This window comes from Hylobates moloch, unplaced genomic scaffold, assembly GCF_009828535.3.
Source record: "Hylobates moloch isolate HMO894 unplaced genomic scaffold, HMol_V3 SCAFFOLD_19, whole genome shotgun sequence".
NCBI lineage: Eukaryota > Metazoa > Chordata > Mammalia > Primates > Hylobatidae > Hylobates > Hylobates moloch.
Genome location: NW_026652294.1, coordinates 69717835 through 69737061, shown reverse-complemented (window position 1 = coordinate 69737061; position 19227 = coordinate 69717835). Strand labels below are relative to the sequence as shown.

General features: G+C 40.3%; 1 protein-coding gene and 1 long non-coding RNA gene across 17 annotated transcripts in view; one reads left to right on the top strand and one right to left on the bottom strand.

The window, feature by feature from the left end:
* Nucleotides 1–19227, bottom strand: part of PTPRD (protein tyrosine phosphatase receptor type D) — a 2332625-nt gene that overhangs the window by 548707 nt on the left and 1764691 nt on the right. The window lies entirely within an intron of this gene.
* Nucleotides 44–5504, top strand: LOC131382020 (uncharacterized). The gene is made up of 2 exons (XR_009211170.1): nt 44–133; nt 3069–5504. It is a non-coding gene; the product is annotated as an uncharacterized LOC131382020 (long non-coding RNA).

The window sequence follows — 19227 nt, the reverse complement described above, 5'->3', positions numbered from 1 at the left end:
GCCGCCTCCGGGCGGCCAATTTAATCCCGCGGAGCAGCGGCCGCCGCCGCGGAAGCCCCCCTGGTCGCCGCCGCCGCCCGGCCCTCGCGCGGCCAGCCCAGTCCGGAGCGAGGAAGTGGAAGAGAGTCAGCGAGTGAGTCCAAAAACCCGAAATCCAGCATCCAAGGGAGCGCGTCCCCCCGCCCTCCCTCCACCCCTACCCCCTTTTCCTCCTCCTCCGCCTCCTCCTCCTCTTCCCGGGCCGTCCTCTTGGCCCTTCTGAGCCCGCGGCTTCCGCGGCGGTTTCTCCTCCTCCTCCCGCTCCTCCTGCTCGCCCTGCGCCCGCTTCTCTCGCTGCCGCCGCCGCCGCTGTTTGTCTCCTCTCCCTCCTCCTCCTCCTCTTCCTCCTCCTCCCGCTCCTCGATGCTCCGCCGCTCGCGGCTGGGGGGTCCGGGGCCGCGTCTCCTCTCCTCCCTCCGCCTCTCCTGTTTCCTCCTTCCTGCTGCCTCTTCTTTTAAAGCGGATTCTTTGGCCACAAATAGCAACTCGGCTGCCCCCCTCGGTGCCTCCCTCCCCTTCTCTTCTTCCCCCCAAAAGTGAAGCGCACGCGAGGTAACCAGAAACTGAGGCTCGTGGGGGGAAGAGGGGTGCGAGGCGACGCCTGGGAAAGGGCCTGAACAGAGTCAAGGGCCGGGAGGTGGGGTGGCCAGTCCAGCCCAGTCTTCGGACCTGGCGTGAACCTGGTAGTTACGGCTACAGACGAGGTGGTTTAGGAAAGGGGGGGAAATTAAACGAAAAAGCCCAGGAAAGTAATTGGAAAGGCTTCTCTCTTTGTTTCCTTGTCTGGGTGATTTCTAAAATCCTCGTAACGTGCTGGGGATCCCACGGAATTGCTGTGCTCCAGCGCTGGGGGATTGTGTGTGCGCCTTGCCCGCGCGTGAGTGTGAGTGTGGGTGCGCCCGGACGCGGGGAGAGCTGGGCCCGCTGCGCCCGCTGGCGAATCCCTGAATCTGGACCACTGACCCACTGAAAGGGCCAGAGAGCTGGATGAAGGAGGGGCAGGCAGGAGCGGTGGGTGAAGGAGGCAACACACACACACACACACACACACACACACACACACACACACACACAACACACACACACACACACACACACACACACACACACACACACACACACCAGAAGAGGGAGCGGGGTGACGTCACTCCCCAGCATCCATCCACCAGGCCAGAAAAGACCCTCTCCAACAGATTCACTCATCTCCTAAGACATGCACACCCGGGCGCTTCCTGCTCTGCGTCCCAGCGCAAAGGAGGAAGAAATGCTGGTCGCGCCCTATTGACAGCAGTGATAATAATACAGGGAGCGTGCTTTGATGAGACACAGTTTGTGTCCGCCCCAGTTCACCTTGGCAGCCTCCTTCGGGGATGCTTGTAGGATCCACTTTGAAGGCAACGAGTAAGACAGGGAAGTACTGAACCAAAATGTTAGTGTGATAACTTGTTTTGCTTTCATGTCACTTGCTTTTATGATGTTGGAAATGCAGTGCTCCTCAGCTTCTCTGAAGGACACTTTAACACCCTCTTCCCTAGACAAGCACCCAGTTGTGTGGTGCACTCTTCATCCACACAACCCAAGGTGACTAACGTGCACTGTGTGTATTGTTAGCTAAGAGATGGATTTTAACCTTCTTCGCTGCTCATAGGATCTCCAGCATGTGGAAAAAGTCAGCAGCTGGAAGCCACCATTGGCAGTTGGCCCATCAAAATTTATTAGAAACTTGGTCAGAAAGGTTAAATAAAGCTAGAGCTCACCAGGCACCTCCATTGCTCATTCTGTGTTCAGGCCAGCACATATACACAATACTTATTCCTGCAGACTCCAGGCTGTCTTTGAAAGAGCAAAGGTAAACAGACCCCCTTAGATTTGACTTAATGATCCAGCACGCTGCCTGTTGTCTCAAGCTGCCCATTTATTTCCACCATCTGCATGCTGTGCTCCTGAAAGCCACCGAAGGATTGGTCAGTAATCCTCTGCCTCCTATGTACTCCAAAAATAAGTCACATATTTTTTAAAGGAAGCTCTCTAAACGAAGTTTAGTTTTCCAGCAATTTGGGGGTGGGGGAGGAGCATCCCTGCATGATTGTCTCTTGGCTTTTTGGTTTTGCTTTTTTATGGTTAGGGTCATAGTGAAAATCAGGAAGAAATCAATGCCTGTGCAAGCCTCCAAGCCAGGTTTACCCTCCAATCATTCTGGCTTCACAGGAGCTGAAAAGCTGTGCAGGGATGACGGACACTTGCCCCCTGTGACCTAAGGATGGATCCAGAAACCTCAGCCTCCCCATAGGTGATTCTACCCAAGATGTAAACTCCTACTTGGCTTTGTCATTGCCACATGCGCCCCCATAAACTGGCAGTCCCACTTTCCTCATCCAAAGTTGCATGTTAGAGAAACAAAGTTTTAAAACCCCTATTATTCCTTTGCTGTTACTTTTGTGGGAAAGAAACGTATCCCTCTGCCTGCAGATCTGACCTCATTTAAGAAGAACCCAGCTGGTAAATCTGACTGCTATCTGGGAACATAGTTGAGGAAATATCATCTTACACCACTGGTAGCTATTTAAACTAGCAAGTAGAAAAGGGACCCAGAAATCAGGGGATACAGAGGACAGTACAAGTAAATGGCATAAGCCCAACTTTTCTGACACTATGAAGTCCTAGATGTTCTTGTCTCTACTACAACCAAACATCTTAGAGAAAGAAGTAGGGATGGGTTAAGGTGACTGGAGAGTCTGAGTTATTATTATACGAATGAGACTGAGAATTATTCAGGGTGATGCTGCTGAGAAACGGGAGATACAGCAAATAGAGAAGCCAAAGTTTCTCTGCACATCTGAGTATTAATGGAACTAAGACTGCAGCCTGCTACACTCATGTTAATATATTCAGAGCAGATTTGTAACAAAAGAGTGTCCTAATGCTGCAGCATCTAGTAAACTTCTGGACTGGTTTACCATTTGGAAATTTTAAGTCAAAGAACATCAGAAGCAGGCTAATCTTTTGTTGACATTACCTCATTTTTACAGGTAAAGAAACGAAGACCCTGAGAATTTAAAATCATCCAACTCTTTGGTGCCAGAAGCAGGACAAGAACTCAGACATCATGATCCACTGCCCTCCATCCCACCAACTGTTCATCATCACCTCCACATTCCGGATCAAAAAAGCCAGTTTTCCAACTTATCAATGAGCAATACATATAGAATATTTTAAAAACTCCAAATACTTTTATGAAGGAAAAATGAAGCAATAGGACAAGACATTTTCTTCGTTTCCTTGCAGCTCTAACATTCTGTGATAAATAGCACACAGGAGCTTTGCTATAGCACAACCCCCTCTAGTGCATAATTCAGCATACGATGAGTATGAGTCTGTTTTGGACCCCATCCAAAGGAGTTAGTTCCTAGAAGTACTTGGAAGATTTATTCTCATTTATCATGAGGCATCCTAACAGGAGACTGAAAATAATCACGATGACAATAATAGTTATCAGTTGTTACACTTGTATTATGTACTAAGCATCGTGCTAAGCATGTTAAAGTTCACCCGTTGTTGAAAAGGCACATCATGACCCTATGTGGGTTGCAAATCTAGTGGGTCATAAACAATTTCTGAAATGACAGAAAAGTAGGAAAAAACACAAGAGTACATTATACGTACTAAGTTTTTTTTTTGTTTGTTTGCAAAACTTCCTTTTTGATCATGTGGCTAGTGATTAAAAGTTTGGAAGCCACTGCCTCGTTTCCAATCTTAACTGCCTTGCTAGTTAAGTATTATTAGCCCCATTATATAAGTGAGGAAACAGGACGAGAGAGGATAAGTAATTTGGCCAAGCTGACATAGTGGCCAAGCTAGAATTTCGATCCTAGATCTGTTTGACTTCAAATCCAATTTTTTCACTTCTATAGTGATGACAAATTGTTGACCAAGGTATGGAATAAATTGTTGCTAATCATATTTTCTTTGTGAGGACTACTGGGGTTTTTATTAAATCCAGCTAAATGGAGAAACACAGCATAGATTCAAGTGACATGTTCGGAAGATAGTGAGGAATTTCATAGAACACTAAAACTAATATCTGAGACCTTTTCCTATAGGTGTTAGCTTATGTCTAATACACCTTATGAACTTACTGCTAAATACATAAATGAAACAATAATAGTTTTAGTCCTCAAATAAATATTCACTTCTACATGTGTTACTATTTTTATTTCAGAGAGTATTTTTCAAATTTAAGGTATACAGCATTTCTTAGTAGCTTGCTTTGGCCAAACACAGAACTAGCACATAAGAAAGATAAAAGGCCAGGCACTGTGGCTCACACCTGTAATCCTAGCACTTTTGGAGGCCAAGGCAGGCGGATCACCTGAGGTCAAGAGTTTGCCAACATGGTGAAACCCGTCCCTACTAAAAATACACAAATTATGCGGGCGTGGTGGCACGTGTCTGTAATCCCAGCTACTCGGGAGGCTGAGGCAGGAGAATTGCTTGAACCCAGGAGGTGGAGGTTGAAGTGAGCCGAGATCACGCCATTGCACTCTAGCCTGGGCAACAGAGCCAGACTTTGTCTCAAAAATAAATAAAAAAGCAGCCAGACAACCCTGTCATTCAAATTCAATTGTAAAGAAGATAATAATTAAGGTGCCATGCTAAATTTTTTGACCCGTGTAGTTCTATGGATTCTACCAGTAACATTGCATGCTCAGGTGTCATTACTCCCATTCTGCAGCTTTGAAAGCTCAAACTCAGAATTAGTTGATGATTGAAATCACCTGTTCTGATTCCACTACCCAAAGGTTCTTTACAAATGAGCGGGCTTCCAGTAGACAAGGAGGCAGCTAGAGATTTTGAGACATGTTGTGCAATCATTTATGCTTGCTTTTTCCATGTGAAAAAAATACACTTTCCTTTTCTTCAAGCCAGCATCTCTTGTTGCTGTTAGGCAGCACTGTCCTCTTTAAGAAAAGAAATCCACACCTTTCATAAAGAAAGGCCTAGAAAAGCCAGACCTTCTCCACTGACTGCTCTGTTCAGCTGCTGCGTTTCACCCTCACCTGCAGTGTGTAGAGGACGTTATGGTACGATGCTATTTTCTATTGGCTCTGCTACTGGAGATTACAGCATGCGACTGTGACAAATGGATATTCCCATTAAATTCTTTAGTAGACTGGGGCATTCCATTAACCACTGGCACTATCCCAACCCAAGTGAAACACTGGGTCATTTTTTTCTTGTGAGCAAGAAGTGAAGGGAGAAAACAAAGGATATACTCTAATTACCTTTCCTGGTTTTTTTTTTTTTGTTGCATGCATTATGATAGCCGTATATTACACTTACTTATAATTAATATATGACAAGCTGTCAGCTAAAATTTAACAGGTGATTTCTCAAGAAGCCCTATTAATGCATACATTAAGCAGTGGATTTCAGTGTTTCCTAACAATAAAATTGTGTATTGGTTTTGTTTTTTCATTCTGTTTAGTATAAACATTTAGAGGCCACCTATCTTTACATTTTGCAGCATTTTTAAAAAAAACTATTGCTAACATAAATGGGTGCATTGTTAGTTATATGAGGTCTAAACACATTTTTGTTACCTTAACCTCTAAATTTGTTTCACTGAGGAAACAAATTGCCTAGTGTGTATTTTAAAGTTTTAACTTTTATGGGTTTTGATATATTTTTTAAATTATATCTTCAGTAGGAAAGGCAGAGCTGATTAGGGAGGAAAGCAACTGCAGTTACTTATGTTCCATTTAGTGTTTGTATCTTAGGTAAGAAAATTCTGAAATGAAGGAATATTTTTAAATACAGAAAAAGATTAAGAAGTCACCAGAAAGCTAGTAATTAATCACTGAATAGAGGAACACTCTACAGAGACCAAAAACTGATGAAGCAGGCTCCATCTTGCTGAATGGTGCAAGAATGGGAAACACAATGGAAAGGAATCACAGATAGTTGTGAGGAGGGGTGACAGAATTCTTTGAAAGAAGGAAAACTCTGTTTCTCTATCTGTAGGATGTCAAATCATGGGACATAACCTGAAAAGGAAGTTACATTTTGAACTTCAATATTATTATTTCCATGGTCAACCAAAATTTGTACTGTTTAAGAGAAAGATACAAAAGTACTGCAGCATTTGTTTAAAATTTCATTTGCACAAGCCTGACTTATCTCTCAAGACTCGGACATGCCTCAGGCTGTTAATGACTCACAATCCACTACTCCAGAGGGTGCTGAAATCTCCTTAATGAAAGAATGTGCTTTAAGATTCAATGGTTAGGAAGAGAGAAATAAACGAGAGTAGAACACGAAGCACAGCAGTTTTTCAAAGCTAGTAAGACTTCTGCGTCCACCAACCAACTTTAGCTCTCACATTTTTAGAAAGAAAGCACTAACACAGAACCATGAAATTATTTTTAAAGGTTCTTTCTAAGAGGGTTTCAGAGGATGGTTTCCAAAAACTCGCTCAGTAGTGAAATATCACACGTTGATTTTCATGTTGCAGGGAGCGCATTCCTATGCAGTTCAGGGATTATAAATGACCAGTGGCAAGTTGGTCATTGTATCCTGGGCCAGGATCTCACTGTCTCCAGATCTCACTTTGTTTCCCATATGCAGCAGTGTCCCCATGAGTAACTGAGGGTGTTTCCTTGTGCATTCAGTAACAGTTTTCAAAACAGTGAATATAGCAAGGCATCAAGACTACTATATTTCAGCCACTTTTCTAATGTTTTCTCTTTGTCTTATACTTCTGTTCTTGTCTTACACTTGTATTAAAAACACAATAAAAAAACCCAGCTTTGTATAAGCTAGTATTTCGTCCATAATTATACTTTTCTCTGTCTTCTCAATGAATAAGAAAATTTTGGACCAGGTATCTGCACAAAGCATGATAGAAATAGGATAAAATAGCACATCATCGAGCATGTAGCCTACATTTATGTAAATCTGGTTGATGTAAAGTCGGTTCTGTTATCACTTTTTAAAAATAAATCTATAATTCTTATCTTTAATCATAATACAAGCCATCCAGGGACAGTCCAAATTTTTCAGAAAGAACAAATTTTTCAGTACAGGAGGCAGCATTTGCCAGTACAACAAGAAACCAGTACAACGGAAAACAAGAATCTGTGTTGGATCATTTAATTTCTACTTGGTGTACATACTCAGTGTAATGTTTTCACAGTTGTTTGAGAGCAGGATTCATGTCTGATTGGAACCCAGAGCTCCTACCATAGGGCTTTAAGCACAATAGGCACTTCATAAATATTTCAGAAAGTCAAGGAAGGGAAGGATAGAAATAGGGAGAGAGAAAGAGGAAATGCACTGGTTGTCAGGTGCACATCTTACATGATGCATCACTGTCTTTATAAAGCCTCCTGTATAGTCCACTAAATAGAATGAATTTCCCCTGCTCCTGGGCCCTCCTTCTTTTCCTTTTCTTCTTTTTTCCTATCTCTCTGTATTTTTATTGTGTATAATTTCACCCTATTAAATTATGAGCATCTTCACACTCTTCTCGTCACCACCAAGCCCAGAACCTGCACTATAAGCAGATCTCAAAAAATGTCTGCTGCAAAATATGATAGCATGTGCTTAGATACCACTGTGGCCTGGTTAGCTGTCACGTTAATATTGCCTCTTATTGAGACTGTGCTGAAAGGTACAATGACCTAGAGTTTGGTCAGAGTTTGGCCTCACTAATCACAACACACACCAAAATGTCCCAGACAAAGAATAATTAATAGAGTCTAACAGAAGTGGATGGATTCATAGTTCCACAGAGCTTTTGATGAGAATGATTATAAAGTTTCATCCTTTCCTACAAGAAGTCAAAATCATTTGATCAGTTCAGTGGACAAAAAATCCTTTATACTTCTAACTGGTGTTGACATTTTCATTTTTAACTTGGTATATTCTTAGATGAACAGAGCATTCATTTGCCTGTAAACATTATTTCCTATAGGAACATATATTACTGGAAGTCATCCTGATTTTCAAAACTCATTGGCCACACCTCCAAAATTACTAGTAACACTGAACAAGTCTTGGAGAGATTTAAAAGGCAAACCAAAACTATTCTTTCCCAACTGTGTGATTACTTTACATAGTCTATTCATGTTAGTGCTTGTTTTATAAATGTAGAAGCACCATTCCTGCTTGGTTATTTATTTGTGTTCAGTTCTTAAGATCATGTTTTCTTTCCTTTTCTTACCACCAAAAGCCCACCTTTCTAACACAAATATCTCTACTGTTCTCTGGACTAATACAATAATAATCTTTTGCATATTCTTCTGCTCCCATTGTTTTCCTGATTGGCCCCAATCTATGCCCCAATGTGCTGCCCAATTAACCTTAATAAAACACAAGTTGATTATGTAACTCCCATGCTAAAAAAAACCTCAGTGGTTCATGATTAAGTACATACTTAATAACTAAGTGCAAATGTTCTACAAGCATTCAAGATCTACCACAAATGGAATGCTGCCTGAGCCCATTTTTCCATTCTTACCTTTACCTCTTTCCTACCAATAGCCTAAATTCCAGCATTGTCTGGATAAAACTATCCATATTTCTTACTCAGCTAGAAGAAAGTTTTCTTGTGATCACCTACATGTTGAATACTTATCTATCCCTTAAGAATCATCTCATCAAGTCTTTTTTTTCCCTGATTCCTCTGCCACATATGAATACTACTTCCATTAGAATATCTGATTCTTTGAATCTCTCTTGTACTGAATATTCTACTGAAATTGGATAAAAGATAATAGAAAGCACTAACCTCCAAGATATATTTAATGACTAGTTCGATCCATTAATTGGAGTGGCAAAATGTTATACGCGGGGAGTAGATGGAGTTAGTGGGAATTTCTGCAAACTTATGTTTAATCACATATTGAAAGGCCTCTTTATTTAATCACATCTTGCGAGTTCTTGTGTCAGATAATTGTGTTTGGGAAGGGAACAAAAAAATTCCAAAGATTCTGAGTTAAGACCAATATGAAGAACAACAGATGACAGACACTTTTAATATCTCTCCTTCCCTCCCTCCCTTCTTCTTTCTTCCTTCTTTCTTCTTTCTCTCCTTTTGTTCTTCTCCCTTTCTTTCCTTCTCTCAGCTTTGTTCATTATCTATGCAAGGAGATGAAATGACCTTGACTATTAAGTCTTTGTCCTGGAGAAGCACAAAAGCAAATCAAGTGAGGCAGATGTTCTGCTCTGCCCTCCCCCTTGGCAACGACACAAGGGTCCAGCAGTCTAGAAGCAGACTGTTCTGCAAAGAACAGTCGGCACTCATGCTTTTTACTTTTCCTCCCTCAGAGAGACCTCCTGCTAGGTGAGTCCCAGGCTCTAGGAAGTGTCCTACCTCAAATCAAGTGGAGCTAAGAAGGAACAGGACAACTGTTTTATTTTTTCTTTTCCTTTTTAATCCTTGCACCCACCGTTCCCTTAAAAAACAGGTCGTGTTCTAAGACGATGGATATCAAAACTGCTCAGTTTTCAGATATGTGCTGGGTAGTGATGAGAAATTAAAGCAAATGCTGAAAGCAATAATATTTCATCTGTGATTCAATCTTACCTGTGCCATTCATAGCACACCTGCCTTTTATTAAAGTTATATTTATACTTGTTTTTCTCTTTTCCTTTCTGTGCTTCTGCCATAGGCCAACCTTGTAAAATCTTTATGGAAAACACTGGGCCTTAATCTTCTGTGTATCCCTTGTACACCTGCAGAATGTCCTATCATAAGAGTGTATAATAGAACCCTGTGTAATTGAATTTTTCTAGATTACATTGTTGTTGTTGAACTTAATGAAAACTTTATAGGGCGCAAGCACATCCCATTTTTTCCAGTTTAATATATTCTATCATATTGTCTCCAGGGAGCATACTTGTATTTATCAGATCAGGAGTCCAAATGTTTGGACTTGCAAACCCGTAGAATGATGGTTCACCACCCTGTTTGTGCATTAGAATCTGTACCAACTTTTAAAACATATGTGCCCAGCCCACACGTACTAGCTGAACTGGATTCTCTGGGAGTGAAGCTCTAGCATCTATATTTTAATTCATTTATTTGTTTATATTTTGAGACAGAGTTTCCTCTGTAGCCTAGGCTGGAGTACAGTGGCACAATCTCAGCTACTGCAACCTGTGCCTCCTAGGTTCAAGCGATTCTCGTGCCTCAGCCTCCCGAGTAGCTGGGATTAGGGGCGTGTACCACCACACCTAACTAATTTTTTCCTATTTTTAGTAGAGAAGGGGGTTTCACTATGTTGGCCAGGCTGGTCTCGAAATCCTGGCCTCAAGTGATCCACTAGCCTTGGCCTCACCAAGTGCTGGGATTACAGGCATAAGCCACTGTGCCCAGCCTAGCATCTATATTTTAAAAAATCTTCCCAGTGATTCAAATGTTTAGCCAAAGTTGGAGCAACTTTGCTTTATAGCTCTAGAGAGCACAATTTGAAAACCACTAGACTAGATTATCTTTAAAGTTGTTTCTTTTTTTTCTCCCAGGTCTAGGATTCTTTGTGAAAGTGCTTTTATTTTATAGGTGAAAAAGAAATGATCCTTCGGCTGAATTCCATTTTTAAGTAGTAACTACAAATGAAATGCAGTCCAAATTGTATATATGCCTGTGGTGTTTTCAGCATATCTTATTGCTTAGTTTTCTTGTATACCCATTCATCCGCTGCACATTCAATCAAACCTCCACTGTATGTGAGGTATGTGAACTATGCACTATCAAGTCATTCTAAGAATGTGGGCTATGAGCAAGGCACACATATTAAGGAAAACTCTTTTTATCCAAATGCAATACAAACATCCTTGAATGATTTTTATTCTTTGCAGTCCAATTAAAAGAGGAAGCCATGCCATCAAACTAGCCTAAATTCCAACCACCCTACCCCCAAATAAATCTGTGATTAAAACAAGAAGGGAAAGAAAAAAAGAAAGAACTGGAAAGATTAAAACTCCCTCCTTGGAAGCAAATTGAAACTAGTCTTGATTCTTGATGCCTTTGTGTTATTTTCAGAATTAAATCAGGAACAACAAAACTACTACTTCTGAGAGAGAAAGATAATTGCTTGTAACTTTTGGCTTGAGGAACTCATTTTCTTGAGAAGAAAGTATTCTTGGTGAACTCTAAGAATAGAAAGCTATCAATTTACAACTAGGACACATGGATTTCTCCAAGAGTTAACATAATGCCTAATAAATAAGAGGTATAGTATCCACACTCTATTAGTTAAATACTAACATTTATATGGTACTTTATAAGTCACAGAGAACCTTAAGAGATATCTTTTAAGGCTCCTAATAATTTTGTAAGTGGCAAAACACTGATTTTATGGCTGACCCAGACTCATTGATTGATCCAGACCCTGAATCAGAAACTCTGGGCCAGCTCCCGGGAGTCAGAATTGTTGGCAAGCTTCTCAGGTAATTCTGAAAATCACCATGATAACTCAATTCAAATTTATTGATTTGTTTTATTGCTACCAGGAAAATGATCCAGTGAGCAGATTCTGGCATTTCCTAAGAAGCTAGCGGCCTTTTTCTAGGATTTGCCTTTTTCTTTCTTCTATACTTCTTAAAAGGAAAAAAAAAAAAAAAAAAAAATCACAGGTGGCACCATTTTACCTAAATCTAGAAGCTATGTAATTCTGCTCTGCACAGCTGGTTTATTCTTATATTCAGTTGTCCCTGCTCTGAAGAAAGCCTCTAGCTGCTGGCACTGGTAGGAGGTTTGAATCCTACCCACTACCCTTCTGGCCATAACTAAGGTCCTAACAGCCTGCAGAGAACACAGGCTTCCTTCAACAGTCAGCTGTAATTACATGAAATTTGTACCGGACATTGTAGCATTGTAGTACAAACCCAGCAACCTGCTGGGACATTTCAGGGGCTTTAGCATTTAGTTGGGAACCACTAGTTCTAGCTGTCATACTCAGGGAGGGAATTGGTCATGAGCTATTTGTGTTGGTATATATCTCTTTTCATCAGTTAAAAAAAAAAAAAAAGGTTTAAACGTAAAAGACACAGTCTTAGGTAGCTATCCCCTGCCCTTTAAATTATATTAGAACAGCATAATAGCTACTTTGGAAATGCCATCTCATATATAACATGAAAAAAAGACAGTCAAACAGACCCCTCAAAAAAATCTTCTGTAGAATAAAACTACGGATTTTAAGGGAGGAGACAATGTTATTTTAACCTTATAATTACTCCTAATCCACACACAGACTGGAGAGAAGAGTATTTTGGTTTTATGTCTGGAATGAAATACACTTGACTAGAATTGAAGATGCAACGGGGAAAAAACCCTCAAAATTAAAGGAAAAGAAAGTGTGTGTCAACCACCTCATCTTGCCGTTTCTCAAACTTTCCAAATGCTTTTGGTTCACCACCCCAACCTTAGTAATGCCCTCGTGTGTAACAACCCTCCAACTATTCTGGTTACAGTTGCTGGGAAATTTGTCTGTCAAAAGAAGAGAGGTTCCAAAGAGTTGGGCACTTTTCCTCTCAGGCAATAGAAAACAGGGTTATAAGACACAGATATGAACACACACACACACACACATACACACACGGGAGTTCAGCACACCATGATGTGCTGGCTCTTTTGGCCTTAAGGAAGCATTGCAGGAGGAGGAAGGGGGGAACCCTCAGATCACCTGACCTAAATGACCCCTCTGGCTCTCTCAGAACTTTACCCTCTGTCCTGATAGCGCTTCAAAGTGAAAGAGATATTGGGAAAAGGACACAGGCAGTTTGCCATATCTTTGGGCATCCAAAAGGGTAGAAAGGCTTTATGCCTTTTATTCCCTGCCTGCTAAGAAGAAAAAGCAGACATCCTGTTTGAGACCACCAGGTGCCCCCTCCTTTCCCTGTTTTCTGTCTTATACTTTTTAAACCTTCAAATAAGTACACGTGTTGCTAGGTTCATTATTGAAGCATTGGCAATGCCCGCTCCCTTGCTTTCAATTTCATTTGTACAAATGTTCTCATCATTCTTTTTAAAAGCCCTGGGCATATGTTCAAAACATACAGCCCAAACAAATAAACTGCATAACCTAAGCCAAACCCACCAACAACTGGAACATCCTTCCTATTTGGGAAGGCTACTCTAAAAAGCTACTTAATTGCAGTATGTTCTGTGAATGAAAGTTCACGGAGCTGAAAAGTGGAAGCTTTTATGTTAGCATCTGATCACTAAGGAAATGTGGGGCATACACATAGGCCCTAGAATCAGCTACTTAAGATTCAATGGAGTAAATTTTACCTTGAGTAACATCTTTAGAAAATGAAATATTTAGGAAGGAACAGAGTTCCTGTGGGAAATTTTATGGTAGAGTTAGACTTCGGCAGACTTTATAATTTGCATGTGCTGAGGAAGAGTTTATATTTAGAAGTAAGTTCTTGATCTTATCCAGTGATTGACTTTTCATGACCTTTGGAAGTAACTTTGATAGCAAAATTCCTCTCTGTCATTTACCCGTAAAGCTGACATGATCATAGCAGTGGGAGCTGCTATGTAAAAGGCCATGATAAGAGTGAAAACTTTACCAATGAGAAAGACTCCAACATGTAGGCAAAAGACAAAATTTATGACAAATTGATTTTACCTTGGTACAGCAATAATAATAAGAATAGCTTAACTTAATTCAAAATTTCGTGTGACATTTCTCCGAAACAGGATAAAAAGAACTGCCCAAATCCACTGTTTGAAGCAGAAAGGAAATGAAGATATTTGGCTGTAGCCAGTATGTAATTCAGATTGGCACCGTTGTACTGGGGCACCACTGAGAAGAAATGTGTCCTCTGCAAGCCAGCAGCCTGTGGAAACCAGCCGCAATGCAATCAATCAACATTTGAGGGCCAGAAGCTCTTGCTTCCCTTTCTCTGATAGAACAAACAGCTCAAGACCCTTATAAAGTAGGCTTATAGCTCCAACAAAAACTGGAAATTTTTTAACAAGTGGTACCACCTGTGCTTATGTCTCAGCGTAACCAAAATAATTTCCTCTCCTGGGTCTTCTACGGCAAAGGGTGAGGAATTTGACAGTGAGAAGGCAAAGAGGAAGAGGTGCCAACAAGGAGCCTGTAGAGTGAGTGGATTATCTTTGTGCTAGCAGAGAGATCAGCAAGTCTGTCTCCGTTACTCTGGAGCAACTGTGTGTGATATGATCTCCCATCCCCTATCAAAAAGGCTCTGTCTTCAGAAAAACAAAAGACTTCTCTGCTCAATGTTGTTCTCTCACATGATTGAGTATTTTTTTTTTTTGTTAACAATATTGTATTATTACAAACCTGTGTAAAACTGGGAAAATGGAGCTTGTATTAAAAACACAATAAAGAAAACAGCTGTGTACAAGCTCATATTTTGGCCATAATTATAATTTTCTCTGTCTTCTCAATGAATGAGAAAATTTTGGGCCAGGTATCTGCACAAAGCATGATAGAAATAGGATAAAATAGCACATCATCTAGCATGTAGCCTACATTTATGTGAATCTTGTTGATGTAAAGTCTGTTCTGTTATCACTTTTTAAAAATAATTCTATAATTCTTTCTTTCTTATCTTTAATCGTAATAAAAACCATCCAGGGACAGTCCAAATTTTTCAGAAAGAACAAATTTTTCACTACAGGAGGCGGCATTTGCCAGTACAAGAAGAAACCAGCCAAGTTGCTTTGGAGGAGTTAAGCAAGTACATTTCAATAAGGACCCAAACAATCCCTGGCAACCAATTAGAAAAACAAGTCATCATTGCATTAAGAAAGCCCTCAAATATGAGTGCTGTCGGTGGAAAATAGACTTACTCACCAACTGAAAATGTTTACTTGAAGTGAGAATTATTTTATGGAAACCACTGTGAGTTTTGGAATACTTACAATCTGTTCAAATTGGTCACTGTGTACAATGTTACTGCAGCGATATGCCCTGAGACTTCTAATCTGTCTGCCTAATGGAGCAGGTGGTGAGACTCTCCACTGAGCTGTCGGCTCCTGGAGGGCAGGGACCATGTCTTATTCATCTTACGTCTTGCACAGTACCCAGCTCTTCAAAGGCAGTCAATAAATATTGAATGAAGGAATCTTTATATACATGGCCTCACTCCCTGACCCGTTGGCATGAAATATCACTACTCCTTCATCTCTATCCTATTGCCCTGCTTAATTTTTCTTCTGAGTGATTATTACCAGCTGTCATGTTGTTGGTGGTTGTTTTAATTATTTGTTTAATATCTTCTTTTTCCCCAATCAGAATATAAGCTCCCCAAGGGTAGGGATTGAAGAGGATTGATTTCCCATATACCCCTAGTTTCCAGGACGATACCTGGCACGTAACAGGTCAATTACAAATATGTGTTAACTTTATTTTTTTTAACCAAGTTCCCTAAGAGCTGGAAAGTTTTGACTTTTGAATGAGTGCTAAATAAATGGTTTTCTCTGTCTCTTTATTTTTTTAATTTCCTTTTCACTCTCATCTATTTCATTTTAGTGAAGGCTGGAAATTATACTCTGAGCTTCAATCAATGGTGACAAAAAGAGAGTTTCCTTGTTATATAAGTGGTTGATTTTAAAGAACGAAAGCATTGGGGGACTAGGTCTCGTTGGTGTCAGGCACGTAGGTCTACAACCCTGCAGAGAAATATGAGTGACAGGAAATGAAGAGAGGGAGGTAAGACACCAAATAGTCTCCTGGAGGCCATTGGGGGTAGACTCCATATTAACTGACAGGCTACCCCATGTGAATAGTAATGGTGCATTTGTACACCATTTTCTAGACTATGTGTGTGCACCTGGTCATTAAAACGTAATACGGAGTCTCTATCATACTGGACAGAACACTCGTGTCCTTCCAGACTTTGAGGGGCAAAACTACATCTAAAAGATGATTAATATATAACTTTTGAACTTAGGGTAAAAATTTAATAAAACAATGTAACACTTGTTTGCCTTGGGCATTTCTACATTGTCCCCACATGTGAATGAATAAAAATTCCCAGCCATTATGAATAGTTTCATTTTACTACCCACATTTAACGGTGATGAAACTGATGGCCCATGGTTCAGTGACTTGCCCATAACTTGCGTGGTGACTCTGCCAAATATACACCCTTCAACTGTAAACTCAGATTTTATTTTTCTTTTCAAACCAAGATAGACGAGGACATTCTTTGTTCCTTGTAGATGTTCATCAAGTGTGATTACAGTTGAATGGACTTTTTTTTTTGCAATTTCCCAACATGGGTATCACCAAATGAACCTGAGAGAGACAGGAAAGTGGCCTAGTTGCAGAGTCTAATTCTGGCAAAAACAAATGACTGGGAAAGGTCTGTCATTGGCCTTCCCAATATTGTTCCTTCTCTTTACTCTGCGCCTCCCCTGAGCATCTCATACTCTTCACCCTCATCTCAATCTCCTCAGTGCCTCTGGCCAGCCGAGTACTTGGTTACCTTGTTCTCCTAATGACTCTTATCTCTTCCCTAATTTATCATAATGGAAATTGCATTGGAGTTGAGAGAACATAATCCCTAATTCTGTTAATAGCTGCATGTCATGGAATGAGCTGTTAAAACCTCGAGTCCTGTTTCTTTATCTGCAAAAGAGAGATAATTATATTTGTTTCATACTGTGATTGTGCAGACCATGGCAAATCACTTACTTGAAACCACCATGCAGAGCCTGGCTCCTAGGAAATGTTGGATAAAGTGTGAGACAATGTCTAGATATTTGTTCTGACCTAAGTTGGTAGTTCCAATGAAACTTTCAAGACAGAAAAATGAAGAACATTTTTCTAGTGGATGCAGAGGAGATTCACTCAGGTGGAGCAAGGGAGGCATACGAGAGAAGTCAAAAATATAGGGCTGTGCTCATCAGTGGTAGAGTCTTCAACCTGCACAACCATACATGGATGCATTAAAGAGAGTCACCCATTTATAAAATGGAGATAAAACTAATCCCCCTTTAGAGTTTTGGGGATGATTAAATGAAAGAATAGACCGACAATCACTGATATGTTAAAGTTAATTATGATAAATAACATAATTGCTTATCACTCTAGCTCTTTCTCATGGTGATGAGAAAGCTCTCCGGAAGTTCTAGGACAGGCGTGGTAGCCCATGCCTACAATTTCAGCACTTTGGGAGGCAGAGGTAGGAGGATCCCTTGAGCCCAGGAGTTCGGGAGCCTGGGCAACAGAATGAGAGTGATCTCTACAAAAATAATTTTTTTTAATTAGCCAGACATTGTGGCACATTCCTGTAGTCCCAGCTACAAACCAGGAAATTCTAGTATAATCACAATACACTTAACTCAAGACTAGCAGAATAACATTAGGAATTCTTTGTTTGGTTCCTTTGTGCTTCAGTTCATCCGATACCTAAGAAATTACAACTATTTATAACCTTATTTCAAGCATAAGGTAAACATCTCAATGAATATTTACAAAAGAATACAGCAGAGACAGGGAGTTGACAGTGATAAGCAGATTTAGTTGTATGGATGCTCTTGTATATTATTATGCTCAATAATAAGCACCACCTTTGTCCTTAGATAATGCTAAACATGTACAATGTATAATATTTCGGGATTTTAGAGTGGTTAGAGGAACAAGCTTTAGACTTAGCCAGAGCGGGCTGAAATCCTGGCTCAGCTACTTAACTGAGTAGCTTTGTGCATGTGCCTTAACTTCTCTGACCCCTGCTTTCCTCATGAAGGAGGAAAAACAGATCCACTTCTTACAGTTGTTTTGTGACATGGAAAGATGGAAAAAGACACACACAAATATTCTTCATGATGCCGAGCCACTGAATTCACCAATCCTGTAGCCCTATGCCTGAATTTCTTATAACATAGTGTCTTTATTAAGTAACATTTTTTGTGGGATTTTTCTCTTACTTAGATCTTATCATATCCTAACTGATAAAGCTCTGCTTTTCAATACATCAGTAAGTGAGCATATTATTAAGATAGCAGAGCACAGAATTGGCCTGATTTTGTGTTTCCATCAGTTTTGTTCTAATATTCTGTACCAGGTTAATCCAAACCAAGAGAGCCTGAGTGAGTGTGTGTGTGTGTGTGTGTGTGTGTGTGTGTATGTGTGTTGTTGTTGTTGTTGTTATTTAAACAGCTCATGAGACATAGCTGAAAAAATTCACTCAGACTGTTTTTTTTTAAATACTACACTTGAGGTATATATTAGGAATAGTCATCAAACCAAATAAGCTGATGAAAAGCCTGTAATCTGCTAAATGTCAGTTTACCTTTCCTTTTAAACACTGGAAATAGACCAGGAATGTGATTTTCTGTGGGAAAAAAATGTCGTGAGTTCTGAAAACTCCACGTGCCTATAAACCTCCTTTGTAATGCTCATGCACTATAATATTCCAGGATAATCACTTCACTACAGTATCCTCAGAAGAATTTGGAGCTTCGTCATTTCCTGGTTAAAAGTTTCATTATTTGCTCCTGGCAGAAATCTATTCAAGAAGAATTCATAGGTTTGTAAGTCTAAGTTAGTATACTCTGATCATTTAAATCTGGGAAATTTACTTGCAAAAATAACTCAGCACATTTAATGTTCTTTATGACTGCAGTAAAACTTTACCAAGTGACCAGGTACCCTTTGCAAATAAGAACTTGTTTTCCATATTTGAATTAAAAATGCAAGTATGTTTGCAAATGTCTTTACAAGTTACACAATTCAAGACCATGGTCTGATATTAGTGAAAGTAAATTGTGTTTCAAATATGTCCTTTAAAATGTATCCTCCTTGGCCCTTTCCTTTACCACCCTGTTTTTCTTTTCTTTTCTTTTCTTTTTTTTTTTTTTTTTTTAAAAGAGGAAGTCTCTCTCTGTCCCCCAGGCTGGACTGCAGTGGCGCGATCTCAGCTCACAGCAACATCCGCCTCCCGGGTTCAAGCGCTTCTCCTGCCTCAGCCTCCCAAGTAGCTGGGACTATAGGCAAGTGCCACCATGTCCAGCTAATTTTTCTATTTTTACTAGAGATGGGGTTTCGCTATGTTGGCCAGGATGGTCTTGATCTCCTGACCTCGTGATCCACCCGTCTCGGCCTCCCAAAATGCTGGGATTACAGGCGTGAGCCACCGCACCCAGACTGTTTTACGTTTTAAATCATTTGTATGAGCCAAATTAGAAGAAGAAAAATA